Below are 16,218 nucleotides of genomic sequence, written 5' to 3'. Positions count from 1 at the left end.
TCTTCTGCAGAAATTCGACTTTGTTTAAGATACTTTCATCACTGCTATAAAATAGAGAGATGGAGCTAAGTGTAGGTGAGAATATCAAAATGATTTGGTGAAGATTGCTAGGTGCCCAAAACTATTGATTGCTAAATTCATAGAAATTAAAAAAACAAACAAAATAAAACCGAAAACTCCTGTTTTAATTTTTGAATAAAAAAAAAATAACACTATAACCCAAACTGTAAAGATAAGAAAATAATCCCCAAAAGACCCTCCATATTTCAGATAAGAAGAATTGCGATTTTTTCAAAAGTTAAACTTAGAGAAAAGCCTTATTATAATAAAAGCAGGTTTTCTCCTTAAGAGATACAATTCAGAAATGATTACCTTCCTTTACAGGATGCAACAATAGATATGACTGACAAGCATTCCAAAAGGTTCATTCTTCTAGCTGATTATCAACGGTTCCTTCCGGGAGTTGTTATATTTTGAGGTACTGTCATAGACTTATTGGAAAGAAGTAGAAATGTTAGTTCCTTGCGTCTGAAATTGCAGCAGGGATTACATGTCTGAATAGTATGTCTAACAATATAATCTTTAGAATTTTTTTAACTGTATGGAGAAATGGAGATTTATCTCAATTAAATATTTATGATAAGACTATAGAATATCAGGACAGTGCTTTATACATTCAATCTTACTTAACTTCTTATCATTGTGAATAGATATTTACTATTGTAAACAGTGAATTGAGCATTTGACTAGCATGTACAATTCAAATGTAATGCCATTATTTATATTAATATTTTTTTGAGCAGAAATTGAATAAGTATACCTTGTAACATGAGAGAATAAATCTAACTCTTAGAAAACCTATATTCTGCTAAAAGGAAGATGTGAACCTGTATAAATTTAAAGTTAATCAATCTTTCCTAGGATAAATGAGTCTACAATAATAACAAACTGGGCATGTCTGATCCACATAGAAAGATGTTATATTTCTAGGAGTAAAACTTATAAATTACTTAACATGATATCTAGTACATGGCAGACACTCAGTAAATCTTAACTATATTATCATTTAGAAGCGATATTTGATTTTGAGTTGCAAAGATCTAATAATAAGGGGCTTAAAAATACATTAACTTTTCTCTCATGTACAATGGAGTTCAGAGGCAGGCTGTTCAGCGCTGACATATTGACTCCATTATATTAACAATATCTTAGAATACTTCTATTTTCTGCTTTGCTATTCTTAACAAAAACTTACATCCTTAGAACCACTTCATGTTCACAATATAGCTGCCATGATCTTACCTACTAATAGAAGAAGGAAAAATCTAGTTGTGCAAAATGATGAGGGCCAGCTGAATCCATGTCATTTTAAAAAGTCTTCCAGAGTCCAAACCAACAGCTTTTGCTCAAATATCATTGTCCTGAACACGGTTACATGCCTTCCCTTTTCTTTAAGGTAAGGAGGGAAATGTATTTTAACTGAATGCATTGCCAAACCTAACAAAATCAAAATTAAAAAAGAAGGGAAAATTGGATTTGGATAGGCTAGTAGTCTTTCCCACTGTTATTATTATGATTAGAATTATTAGGAGGCCCACAAATAAAAGAGTCTTTTTTCAGTGGTTAGTTTCTCTACGTGACTATGATATTTCCCTCTCAGCAATGTACTAGAGCCAGTTTTTACTGGCTTGCAAGAACCAACTGATAAATATTCAAGAATTTTGTACGCTAGTAATTAAATACAGCCATTCTTAAAAAATAAATAATATAAATGTAATTAAATACATTATTTTAGAAACAAAGATAGTAAATATGTAAACCAGATAAATTTCTAATTATTTTACTATAGCTTACTATTAGCTCTGACCTTGAGGTTATGCACATCTATTGTATCTCTATGGTGAAAATGCTATATGATGGAAACCTACATAATGGTGTGCTACCACACATCTCTTCTGCTACCATGCATCTCTTTCCCAATTTCGCATGTAGTGATACCACATTGGCGTCTTAAAACTGATCATGGAGGAGAATATGTATACCATGGAAGTTGACAATTACTAAAATGTGGCCCCTTTTCCTGGAAAGTAAGTTGTAAATATTTACCAGCACACTTCTGTCTTACATTAACAAAAAGTAGTTTGCTATATTAATGCTGGCTAGTATAGAGATCAGGGTAAGGACAAATTTAATATGCTTCACTAACATAATCAGATCCAGAAGGTTAACCAATGAACACATTAAAAGAGGGAAGAAACTGTTCTTCCTCTATTCATGTCTTGTAACAACTCTCAGGAGAACACCAACAAGACCAGCCAGATATTTCAGCTCTGAGCTAGAGAAGAGAATTTTTTTGTAACTAATTTCTTGGAGGCAAAGAAAGAAACTACTACTTGCTTTCCCCAAGGACTAATAAGTTTGTTTATGTCCCTTTGAGTTTTGAATACTCATCAAAAAAGAAAAAGGTACTTTAAAAAAATTCTGCTTCACTGATTGTCACTCTAGAGGGTAAGAAAATGAGACATTTTGGGTGAATAAACGTGATATTAAGCAGAAAATTAATGAGACAATATAGTGGGGATAATTTTTACTTCTTTTCTCTAGTTAGTATTTAAATTAAGCCTATTAAATTAAAGCTCTTGTTTTTTTTAACTTTCAGTGCTTTATCTTTCGCTATCTACAATTGTGTGTAAACTTTCTGTCCCACTGGAGTTCAAGGTGGTGCTAGAGGGATCTAAAGGAGAAAGTAATTTGACAGCCAAGTCCTTTGGTGAGGCTACTGGGAAGCAAGCACTCCTTATTGCTGAGGTAAGTGTGAATTAGTATGATCTTCATGAAGGACAATTTTGACAACATTTATCGAAATGGCAAATGCACGTAGCCTTTGACCCAGCAATTCTACTTTTGCGAATATATTCTACAGAGATGTTGTTCAGTCTAATTTGATGAGTTCTAGCTGTTAGATGAAGGGACCGTTTGTAGAAATGTGCTGGTTTAAGGAAATCAATACTGGAGAGCGAGGCACTAAGGTACCAGCAAGAGCAGGATGCCAGAACCACTGCTGGGTCGGGCTGGGAGGGTGCAGAGGGTGGAGCCGTCATTGAGGAGCAGCAGGGTCAAGGGCTCTAACTGTACAGTTCAGCTACTGTCAGACACAGTGGGGCAATGAGAAGCAAAAAGAATCAAGATCCCAACCTTTCCATCCTCCATACGTGATCTGCTAGCACCAAAGAGGAACCAGAGAATAAGGAAGCACGGGGCACACTCTGCATAGTGGTCAACTTCCTTAGGGACAAAGGGGAGAGAAGGGTGGAAAATGAATCCAGGTGACAAATAAAAATTTACTAGTATAGGGTATTAGGATAACAGTTTGCATCATGGGTCTGTGTGTAAGTCCACCCATGTGTGCTATATAAGTAAGTTAAAAATGGTCCCTATATATTGGCTCTTACGTTATTTACTTCTTCACAGCAGGCTAAGATCTTTAGCTCAAATCCTGCCAGCACCAAATGCAAATTTTTACATATCCAATTGGTTTAAACATAGTTCAAGGAAACATATTTTTAGCCATTTAGAGACCGGCTGCTTTGTATATCCTGTAAAACTGCACCCAACATCTGCTAGCCATAGATAAGACAAACCCTCGGGCTATAGAAGACCCCACATCTCTGCTGCCCCTTGAAACTCTCTGACTAGAGTTTACCCACTTTGAGACTGAGTGACATCACCCAGACATGTAAATCTCCTCTCTGATTCCCCTCTCCCCAGGAGTTCCCTTGCCCTCTTCCCATGTGGGTGATGGCCCCATCCTGTTGTCTCTGGAAGGTCTCCTTCTGTGAAGGACTTCTGGTCTCATGTAACCCATTAAAGCAGCACCCAAGATAGCTCATTGTAATTCACTGCCACCTTGTGGTCATGTTTTTTTTCCTTGACTGGTCACGAAATCCTGTAATTTATCAGTGTGCTCACACATAGACAATGACAATATAACCGCGTAGCTGGTGTTTAGATAATTCTTCATAAATTATTCCATTTAGTTTGTAAAATAACTTGTTGGTTAAGGTCTATTACCTGGACTCAAAAGTTAAGTGCTTGTCCAAGGTCTAAAGGTCATGGTGAAGCCAGGATGTAAACTCTGGCAGTTTCTGACTTCAAATCCTCATCCTTCCTTTATTCTATACATAAAACTCTTCTTCAATCCCGTTAACATCCTCATTTTTTTTCTACCTTTCCACTGCACAATATTTATTATTTTATACTCTTTTTTTCAAAGGGGACAGTAAGATGATACTCTCAGAGGTTTGCCTGATGCCCAGAGTTCAGCAGATTCATGAGAAAAGCAGCTGGAGACCTTCTAAATTTTCTGATTCTAGCCATGTTATATATTACTTTAAAAAATCTTCCACTCTAAAACTCTTTACATATATTGTGTAAAATGCTCTGAACTTCTTTTTACATGCAAAGCTTGGCTCATAAGGTGGAGAAACACAAGTCTGGGGAATAAGAGACAAAGCCAGAGGCCATAACAATTGAAAGCATCCCTGCTGAATACATCTTCCAAACTCTTCATCCCAAAGACTTGGCTTTTTGCAGTTATACACAGGACAGCAAATCGGGTCTTAGAGAACTCAAAGCAGGCATTAGGAACTGAGTCTCCATATAAACCTGAGAGTCATGAAGGACTACATTTTCAGAGAATGATAGGCTTGTAAAATTTGCTCACTTGCAAAGAGAAATAATAAGGTAATTTGTCATTCTTGTTGTAGGTTCTAGGTAGAAGTAATTTGGGGTACTAGGATTCAATTTTCACTTTCCTGCATGGTCCAGGAAATTCCAAACTAGGCAAGTAACTGTGTACGGTTCCAGATTGGTAGCAACCCAGACACCTGGTAGAAGCAAAAGCAATTGTTCTCTGGAGAGAAGACTAGTTATCAGAGATTTCTGAATTTCCACATATAAAGCCTAGTTATTCAACAAGAGTTCACAATAAAAAAAATTACAAAGCATATATGAGAAATAAGATCACAATGAACAAGAACTAGTGAAACCAAGAAACAGTCAAACTTGATTCCCAAGGACTTTGGTTATTCAAATTATTGGATATAGAATTACACACACATATGAACACACACACAATTATTGGATAGAAAATAATATAATGTGTTTAAAATTTCCAGAAGATTTGAGGTGAGCATAACTTCCCAGTTCTTGATTTGTTGCAGACAGGATAAAGAGATTTTGTTATTTACTCTTCTAGTGACTAATTGGAATGTACTTTCTTTTTAATGTTATAACTGAGGGATGAAAATTTTAAAAAAATCATAAAACAAATGAAGTCTACTTTGAGACTAAAATTATAATACTAACCCACAGAAATAATTTAAACGTAGTTTAGTATTAGTCTCACAGCTTGCTTGATCTCATTTTTCTGTCTGTAAAATAAAAATTTTAAACCATACTGTGGGGAAAAGGAGAAAATGCTTTTTCTCCTCTATTTTTTTTTGACAGTCTTGAAAAAAAAAGGTACTGCTGCTTCTGAGAATTCAACTGGTTTTCATGGAGGTGAGTTAATAATTGTTCAAGTGAAAACAGATAAACCTAGATCTATTGTGCTAATATGGAACAGTCACCAAGACACATTATTAAGTGAAAAAACCTCAAGATACAGAACAGTGAGTTAATGTCCTATTTGTATAAAAAATATTCATAAAATATTCATGCAAGAATATGCAAAAAATTACACTATTTGGGGGAGGATGCAAGTGAATGTGAGAGAAACTGAAGTTGGAATACGACTTACTATTTTAAAGCACATGAATGTGTTGTTTCAATTTTATAAACCTGATTAATTAAGAAATAGACAAATTCATTAGTTTATATAGATACCATCTTTAGTTACTGATCATACATTGTTTATCATACACTTAAGCGATCTAATAAATCGCACGTGTAGTGCATTATGTAGCTGGAGCGTATTTGCTTAGGTTTGACTCCTGACTCCACAACTTTTTTAGCTTTATGAGTTTGGGCAAGTTATTTAATCTCTCTATGCCTGGTTTCCCCTTCTATTTAATGGCTGAAATAACAAAATTGTTTAAGGGATTAAATAAGATAATTAATATAAAATGCTTTACACAGTACCTGACACGTGGAAAAGATAGTAAATGCTAGTTTATGTTAAGATTTCAACCTTGCTGATTATTTTCAGTTCTTATATTTCAAACACATTTATGTACTTGAATCCTAAAAAGTAATCACTAATTAAAGAGGACAGAAAGTTTTAATACAATATCTAAAGACACCAACTTGACAATTATTGTACATTCACTTCCAAAACATTTGTTTGTCAGACATAGTTTGAATGTAGTGTCCAAGACATACTGAAATGTCAAATGAGAAGATCAATATTGTTGCCTTATGGAAACGTTAGGTCCTCAGATTTACCATCTGATAAACACCTGCACAGAAAAATCACATTTTACAGTTAGTCAAAATATTTTATGTGAGTATTGGAAAGTGTATCCTCTGGACAAATAAACTAAAATATTTACTTTGTTTATGCAATCATATTGTTACTGCATTTAAAATTACAAGTGAATGAATTCTTTGGTAATATCAGCCGAGAGAAAGCTTGGCTTTCAGAGAATTCTAATTTATTCTTTTTCAATGAGAAGTATGACTAATTATCAAATAGACCAAAATACCAGACTTCACTGATCATCATAATTTCTTCCCAGAAAACTGATTTACATTAAAGCCAAATTCTAACAGAATGTTCGGCTTGCAAAATACGTCTTCTGAACCAAGGGAATTGGGTGAATTTTAGCTACATAACTACCCTCTTCTCAGTAGATATACTCTCACTTTCCTTAACTATCGTCAAAGCTGGAGACCAACAGATCAGATTTAATTGTAGAGTTTTGTTGTTGTCGTTGTTTTACCGTTTGGCTTTAGTTAAACATTGTTTTATTTGCATACATTTATGAGATTTACTTTGTCCCAGGTTAATATCCTCAGATATTTCTTACCATTATTCTGAATATCTAGATGGATGTTTCAATAATCGAACATTTCTTAGATATCTATACTAGTTTACTATCGCTGCATAACAAATTCCCACTAATTAAGTGACTTAAAACAATGCAGATGTATTACCTCACAGTTTCTGTGCTGCAGGAACCTGGATATGGGTTACTAAGGACTACTGCTCAGATGATCACTAGGTTAGAATCCAGGGGCCTAATGGAGGTGCAATCTCTTCTGAGGCTCAGGGCGCTCCTCTTCCAAGCTCATTGGTTGTTGACAATTCCTTAAGACTGTAGGACTGAGGCCCTCAGATGCTAAAGGCTGCTCACCATTCCCTGCCATGTGGCTTTCTCCACAAGATGGCAGTTTGTTTCTTCAAGGCTGGCAGAAAAACATCTGCTTTTCCTTGGAATAGCTCTCTCCTGTTTGTCTCAACAGAATCTTATATAACTTAATCTGAACAAAGAACTGGCTACCTTTATATTCATATGTCCTACTACACTCAAAGGGTCAGGATTATAGAAAGGTCGTGTGTATTATATATACTGTATAGCAGACAGTGGGAGTCTTGGAACCATTTTAGAATTCTGCCTGCCACACTGTCTACTTACTGATTATTATGAGGGTAATAGGTGCAGAGGGATGTATTTGACTTGAGCTGTGATTGCAATAAAGCATCAAATCAATCTAAATTCTGGCGTGTCCAGTTGTTTTTTTCTCCCAAGTTTTATTCCTACTGCAATTAGGTCTTTCCGTGGAAGTAAAACATGACTTTTAAACTTGGATTTGAAGAATTAGAATTGAGGGATGCTATGAATTACATGGAAAATAAAATAATGATGAAGAGTTCTAATATGTTGCTATTCAAGGGAAAAAATAGCTCATTGTCTACGTAAATTCTTTTTATTAGGATTCAGAATAACAAATTATGATAATTGTGAGTAAGAAATAATAACAGTGACTAGTTAAATGCCTATATAGCAGGAGCTCTACACATATTATTTCTTCCAATCTTCCCTATGAGGAAATTAAAACTCAATTAATGTTAATAATGAATAAATGTTAAAATGGTAAAAATTAATTAATGTCAATTTATTGTTTAATACCCACAGCTAGTAGGTTGCAGAGCTAGGGTTTCAAATCTAGTTCCATTTGATTTTGAAGACTATATTCTCTAAATTCTACACTGTTATTAATAGTAGGACCCTGATAAATTCCCATTTAACTTGTCCACAAACATTTATTGAGTGCCTACTATGTGCCAGGCACTGTGTTAACCACAGGAACTAAAATGGTGAATAAGATAGACATGGTCTCTGCCCTTCAGAATAATAGCTTACGTTTCCACCAGAGTCTGAGATCATAATTTTTTCTTATATCAAATAAAGAGCTTATCTATGTTATTAGTATTGCTAATACTAATTAGTAATATTAGTAATGCTTGTTTCTGATAGTCACAGTGAATCTAAAGCTTTTAAAAACTGTAATTGAATACTATAAAATTTTTATTTGTGGTTACTATTTGAAAAAGGAGTAAAAAACTATGTGTGTATGTGTGTGTACGTGCAAGCACATGTGTGCACGTGCGTGTTTTGGTTTGAGAAAAAAATAATCTATTTGGTGAAAAATTATCATTAACCATAAAAAAATAAAAACTAGTAAGCCCTGAATTATAAACTTGGCTTGCCCTTATGGAGCATGGTTCTTTGGGTTGAATCCGGGTTACCCAGTTGCCAGAGTGAGCATGTACTCTGAGCATGAACAAAGAGGGACAGAACACACTAACAAATCAATAGATAAACAGAGGAGAATGAGAGCAAGAGAGATATGGAGAGAAGGAAGGAAGGAAGGTGGGAAGAAGAGAGGAAGAGAGGGAGAGAGAGAGAAGAGAGAGGAAGAGATAAATTGAAACTGAGATGGATTTGGCTTCAAAGTATTTGTCCAGAATTTTGAAAACAGAAAACCTATAATAAAAAAAAGCTTTAATATATATCTACATGTAAGTTTTATTTGTTTTTTAAATTTTGTTTTATATAAGGGGAGAAAACCAAATGTACCATATGTTTGCAGTGACTTGGGGCTTCTAAAAACCCTAATATAGTAGGTCTTATTTGGGATCAACTATTTGACAGTTTTGATTCTCTTTTTTGTGGGTACCATTAAAATAGAAAGACTTTGAAGTGAACTGATGCATACTCTTTCCATACCACAGAAAGAAAAACGTTAATTTTTTTGTGTATTACAGAGAAACAGCTATTGCCACCTAATGATGGCATTGAAAACTGTAGTAGGTTCTTATTTTCTTTAATAAGCATCTAGAATTTTTATAGCACATTGGACTACATAAAAATGTGTCAGTTTAATATATAAATGATATTAAAATAACAATTTTGGCAATAATAAATATGGAAACATCTATACATATCATTAATTCAGTATTATAAAATTATAGGACTTGGACAAAGTTTATGCCTCATATTAATACCTGACATGAATAAGTTGTGATGAATGTTTTCATCATGCTATTTCTATTATAATAAAAGCATAATATGACATCAGAAAATTATTTTTTTATGACTTCAGCTAAGTTTTTTCAATTACATTGAATAAAATCTACTAAATACCTAAGGTTAATTACTTTTCCTTTACCATGAAATAAAATCTAAATATTTGATACAGGCTTTATAATTATTGTTCTTCATGTATTTAAATATTCCATGAATTTTGCTTTCTCTTGCGAAATATATTTAAAATGTTTAGTTAAAACTAAAGTTTACTGTATAATTTAAGATAAATTAGAAGAATATCAAAGTTAAGTAACCAGTCAGTATAATGATTTAATTGGGGTGTGATGATCATTAATATTCAGGACATGCCCTCTAAAAAGCCAGCAGATAGTTGTCCACCTAGTGTAATTTGTAGGTTGCCCAAATTATTGCATTGTCATATTGCCAAATTTTACCTTGTAAGAATGTCAAGTTATTTTTCCTGAGTTAAAGTGAAAGTTACCCTTTAAGATTGTTAACTATATTATGCTTTTGTTCATGTGTTTGCATTTGTTGTGTCTTGTTGACGTTTCTGCTCTTTGGAAGAGGAACATGGGACAGAAATTTTTCATGAGTAGTCAAGAAAGAAACCTAATCCTGACTGTGGGGCTCTACAGGGTAGGGCAAATGAGGAGGGAAGTGTCCAGTGTGAGTTCACCCTCTCTGGCACTGAACTCCTAGGGGAACCCAAGTGAAGGGGGGAAATTTGAGGGTGACTTTAAGTGCATAGGGAGATCGTTTACCTACTATGCCTTATAAAATACTAGGTGGTAAAAGACTAGGATTTGGTGTCAAAAGACATCCATGTTGTAAACGAAAAAGAGTCTGTAATAAATCTGACAAGTATTGACCAAAAGTAACCTCGCAGAGTGATTTGATCATAAATTCCTAACTGGCCAGGTCATAGTGGGTAGTCACATCCAAGGCATATAAATTCTATAGTGAAAGGTTTATCCTTGCTCAAGCCAGCCCCGTCCGTTGTTCTTGTGCATCTAGGTTAACACACATTTGAAATGCCAAAGTAACCCTCTTTTTCAGACCTCTCTGAGGGGTAACCACCTTCAAAGGAGCACATAATCTTATAAACTATCCTGTTATCTAGTCATAGAGATTCTCCGACTTTGTTTTTCCTGCCTTCATGTAATCTTTATATTCCTGTTTTAATTCCAAATGTATAAAAGAAACTACAAAACTGTCATTCACCAGCACATTTGAGACCTTGATTCCCGGCATGTCAGCAGTTTGGCTCAAATAAATTAAAATAAACTCATAAAAATTCTCTACAGTTTTAAACATTCTTATGTCTGCAATGTGTTAGTTCTACAACCCTAACTTAGTTATCAATTAATCTTATAAGCCTTGCTTTATTTATAAAATAGAAATAACAATATTTATATAAAATGCGTACAATTGATAGCTCACATAATAGCCAATCCGTCCCTTTAGTTGCTACAAGTTAGTCTTTAATTAGACTTTAAGTTGCTATAATTAGTCTTAGCTAATTATATACCATTGGCCTAAGTGGGGCAATAACTAGGAAATTATGTGGTTGGACAGAGATTTTAATTTTTTTAAAGGTAGAAACTTGAGTATATTTAAATGCTGAATTGAAGAATGCTTAGGAGAGGAATATATTGCTATTTACTTCACATAAGTCAACACTGATCCCTGAGGTTAACTTATCTGATGTATAGCAAGCTGGAAAGGCATTCAAATTTATAGCTTTATCTGTAGGAGAGATTGGCACTTAGTGTTAATTACTCTGACTAGTGCAATGTTTTAGGGTCAGAAAAAATTTGGCAAATATTTCATGACCTCTTATCTGTAAACTGATGAATTAAAAAACATACTTTCAAAATGGGAAAGAAATTTTCATTAGGATAAATAAATAGAAGAGATCCCAGCCTCAATTAGAGAAAATAAAAACCTATGGATTCCAATGATCAAAATGTATTAGGAGCATTTGTTCAGGAAGTTGTGAGCTTTCTGTGTTTGAAAAACCACTGGGATTAAAAACAGTTTTTCATAAATAATTTATAATTATTTTTCTCTCCAGGTCAAAAGGAAAACAATCGGCAATTATAAAAGTGGGCTGCTGGACCAGCCATCCAGAATTCTGCCAACTGGTTTGGATTAGGTGTCTTGAGTTACTTAGGAAAAGGAACACTGTCATCAAGATTTGAATTCTCTGGCATCTTTGGTCATAATCTTTTATTTCATTTCTGATTTGGTTCTCCATCAAGTTGCCCTAGGCTGCCCAGGCTGCCGCTATACCAAGTTATCATAGACTGGGTGGCATAAACGTTTATTTCTTACAGTTCTTAAGGCTTGGAAGTCCAAGATTAAGATACTGCAGATTTGGCTCCTGATAAGGGCCTTCCTCCTGGTTTCAGACTGACATTTTCTCTCTGTACCCACACATGGTAGAGAAAGAAAGCTCTGGTGTCTCGTCCTCTTCTTATAAGGGTAATAATTCCATCATGAGAGCTCTACCCTCATGACCTCATCTAAACCGAATTACCTCTAAATTTTCCTTCAAACATTGTTTTTCTTTTAATTTACTTTTTTTAATTTTTATTTTTCAATTAGAGTTAATATTCAACATTATTTTATATTAGTTTCAGGTATACAGCATAGACGCTATATAATTTACAAGGTGATCCCCCAATTAGTCCAGTAATCACCTGGCACATATGTAGTTATTACAATATTATTGACTATATTCTCTATTCTGTATATCACATCCTCATGACTATTTTGTAACTATCAATTTGTACTTCTTAATCCTGTCAGATTTTTCACCTAGCCCCCAACCCCCTTCCCATCTGGCAACCATCCGTTTGTTCTTTGTATCTATGAGTTTGTTTCCATTTTGTTAGTTAGTTAGTTTGTTTATTTATTTATTTAGGCGAAGCAACCCTTGGTTGACCTCACAGATTGCAAGGACCTTGTCAGTTTACAATCTCTTATTTTTTTATATTTTACACCTACAGCCACACCTGGTTTTCCTAGGTGGTGTCTAATCCAAGTACTAACCAGGCCCGACCCTGCTTAGCTTCCGAGATCAGATGGGATCAGGCTTGCTCAGGGTGGCACGGCCGTAGACTGTTAGTTTATTTTGATATAGTCCCATTTGTTTATTTTTTCTTTTGTTTCCCTTACCCAAGGAGATGTATATATCTCTCTATATAAATATTACTAAGAGTAATGTCAGAGAGTTTGTTGCTTATGTTTTCTTCTAGAAGTTTTATGGTTTGTGGGCTTACATATAAGTCTTTAATCCATTTTGAATTTATTCTTATATATGGTATAAAAGGTGATTTAGTTTCTTTTTTTTTTACATACATCTGTCCCATTTCCCAACACCATTTATGAATAGACTGTCTTTACTCCATCGTATATTCATGCATACATTTTCACAGATTAAATGACCATGTAGGTATGGATTTATTTCTGGGCTTTTTATTCTGCTTCATTGATCTATGTCTGTTTTTATGCCAGTACCATGCTGTTTTATTACTATAGCCTTGTAGTACAGTTTGATATCAGGTAGTGTGATACCTCCAACTTTATTCTTTCTCAAGATTCCCGTGGCTATTCAGTGTTTCAGATAAATATTAGGATTATTTGTTCTAGTTCTTAATCCAATGATATTTTGAAAAATGCCAATGATATTTTGATAGAGATTATTATAGCCTTGTAGTGTACTTTGATATCAGGTAGTGTGATACCTCCAACTTTATTTTTCTTTCTCAAGGTTGCCATAGCCTTTTGAGGTCTTTTATGATTCCATATAAATTTTTGAAATTTTTGTTCTAGTTCTGTAAAAAATGCCATTTGTATTTTGATAGGGATCACAGTGAATCTATAGATTGCTTTGGATAGTATGGATATTTTAACGATGTTAATTCTTTTTATCATGAGCAGAGTATGTGCTTTCATTTTTTGTACAGTCTTCAATTTTTTTCTTCAATGACATAATTTTCTGAGCACAAGTCTTTTACCTCCTTGGTTAAATTTATTCTTAGGTATTTTATTGTTTTTGATGCAATTGTAAATGGAATTGTTTTCTTAATTTCTCTTTTTAATTGTTCATTATCAGTGTATAAAAATGAGACCAATTTTTGAATATTACTTTTGTATTGTGCTACTTTACTGAATTCGTTTATCAATTCTAACAGTTTATTTTTGGTGGAATCTTTAGTGTTTTCTATGTATAGTATGTCATCTGCAAATAATTACAGTTTTACTTCTTCCTTTTCAATTTGGAGGCCTTTTATTTATTTTCCTAGTCCGAATGCTGTGGTTTGGACTTCCAATACTACCTTGCATAAAAGCGGTACAAATGGACAACTTGCCTTGTGTCTGATCTTAAGAAAAACACTTTTTAGCTTTTCCCATAGAGCGATGTTAGATGTGGGGTTGTCGTATATGGCCTTTATTATGTTTAGGTATGTTTCCTCTATTTCCACTTTGCTGAGAGTTTTTAGCATTAATGGATGCTAGATTTTGTCAAACATTTTTTCTGCATTTATTGATATGATTGTGTGATCTTCAGTTTGTTAATATGGTGTATTCCAATCAATTGATTTGCAGATGTTGAATCAAACTTGCATCCCATGAATAATTCCAACTTGATCATGGTTTATGATCTGTTTAATGTATTGCTGAAACAGGTTTGCTAATATTTTGTTGAGGATTTTTGCATCTTTGTTCATCAGGAATATCAGCCTATAGTTTTATTTTTTGGTAATGTCTTTATCTGGTTGGGAAACAAGTGGCCTTGTAGAATCAGCTTGCGAGCCTTCTCTCCTTTTGACTTTCTTTGAATAGCTTGAGAAGAATAGGTGTTAATTCTTTGAATGTTTGGTAAAATTCATCTGTGAAGTCACCTGGTCCAGGACTTTTGTTTGTTTAGAGTCTTTTGATTACTATTGGATTTCATTAATAGTAATAAGTCAGTTCAGATTTTCTGTTTCTTCTCGACTTAGTCTTGGGAGATTGTATAATTCTAGGAAAGAATCCATTTCATCCAGATTGTCTAATTTGTTGGCATATAATTAATTGCTTGTAGTATGTTTTTTTTATAGTCTTGTATTTCTGTGGCATCAGTTGTCACTTGTCCTCTTTCATTTCTTTTTTTATTTATTTGATCCTCACTCTTTTTTTCTTGATGATTCTGGTTAAAGGTTTATCAATTTTATTTATCTTTTCAAAGAATTAGCTTTTGGTTTCATTGGATCTTTTGTATTGTTTTTAAAACTCGATTTGGTTTATATCCACTTTGATTTTTATTATTTCCTTCCTTCTACTGACTTCAGGTTTTGTTTGCTGTTTTTTCCCCCTAGTTCTTTAAGTGTGAGGTTAGATTGAGATTTCTCTTATTTCTTGAGGTAGACCTTATTGCTATGAGTTTCCCTTTTAAGACTGCTTTCCCTGTATCCCATTTATTTTGAATCATTGTGTTTTCATTTTATTTGTCTCAAGTTATCTTATGATTTCTCTCTTGATATCATTTTTACCCATTCATCATTTAGTAACATGTTGTGCAGGTTCTATGTGTATGTGTATTTTTTGTTTTTGTTTTCTTCTACTTGATTTCTAGTTTCATATCATTGTGGTTGGAGAAGACGCTTGATATGATTTCAATCTTATTAAATTTATTGAGACCTGTTTTGTGGCCTAACACATGGTCTATCTTGGAAAATGTTCCATGTGCACTTAGGAAAAATGTATATTCTGCTGGTTTGGGGTGAAATGCTCTAAAAATACCAATTAAATCCATTTATTCTACTGTTATTTTTAAGGCTGCTGTTACCTTGTTGATTTTCTGCCTAGAAAATCTGTCCATTGGTGTCAGTGGGGTGTTAAAATCCCCAACTATGACTGTATTATTGTCGATCTCTCCCGTTATGTCAGTCCATATTTGCTTTATATATTTAGGTGCTCCTATGTTGGGTGCATAAATGTTCACTAGGGTTATGATCTCTTGTTGGATTAGATTATCATTATGTAAAGTTCTTCTTTGTCTCTTATTATAGTCTTTGTTTTAAAGTCTATTTTGTCTCATGTAAGTATTGCTACTCTATCTTTATTTTAACTTCCGTTTTCATAAAATATATTTTTCCATCTTTTTCTTTCAGTCTGTATGTTTTTCAATCTAAAGTAGGTCTCTTGTAGACAACATATGTATGGATTTTGTTTTCTTATCCATTCTGTTATCTCTATATCTTTTGATTGGAGCATTTAATCCATTTACATTTAAAGTGATTATAGATAGGTACATATTATTGCCATTTTATTATTCGTATTTATGTCTTTCCCTCTTCTTTTTCTTAAAAAAGTTCTTTTAATTTTTCTTGTAATACTGGCTTGGTGGAGATGAATTCCTTTAGCTTTTTCCTGTTTGGGAAATTCTTTATCCAACCTTCAATTTTAATTGATAGCTTTGCTGGGTAGAACAGTTTTGGTGTAGGGCCTTGCTTTTTATCATTTTGAATATTTTGTGCCAATCCCTGCTGGCCTGCAAAGTTTCTGTGAAGAAATCAGCTGAATGTCTTATGGGAGCGCCTTTCTAGGTAACTATGCTGCCTTTCTCTTGTTGCTTTTAGAATTCTTTGTCTTTACCCTTTGCCATGTTAATTAT

General features: G+C 33.7%; 1 pseudogene; it reads right to left on the bottom strand.

Moving 5' to 3' along the window:
* Nucleotides 1-12,556: 12,556 nt before the first annotated feature.
* Nucleotides 12,557-12,678, bottom strand: LOC112476893 (annotated as a pseudogene).
* Nucleotides 12,679-16,218: the final 3,540 nt, after the last annotated feature.

Source organism: Pteropus alecto, unplaced genomic scaffold (genome assembly GCF_000325575.1).
Source record: "Pteropus alecto unplaced genomic scaffold, ASM32557v1 scaffold81, whole genome shotgun sequence".
Classification (NCBI taxonomy): domain Eukaryota; kingdom Metazoa; phylum Chordata; class Mammalia; order Chiroptera; family Pteropodidae; genus Pteropus; species Pteropus alecto.
The sequence above is the reverse complement of the archived record's forward strand: the minus strand, read 5'-3'. Positions and strand labels throughout refer to the sequence as shown.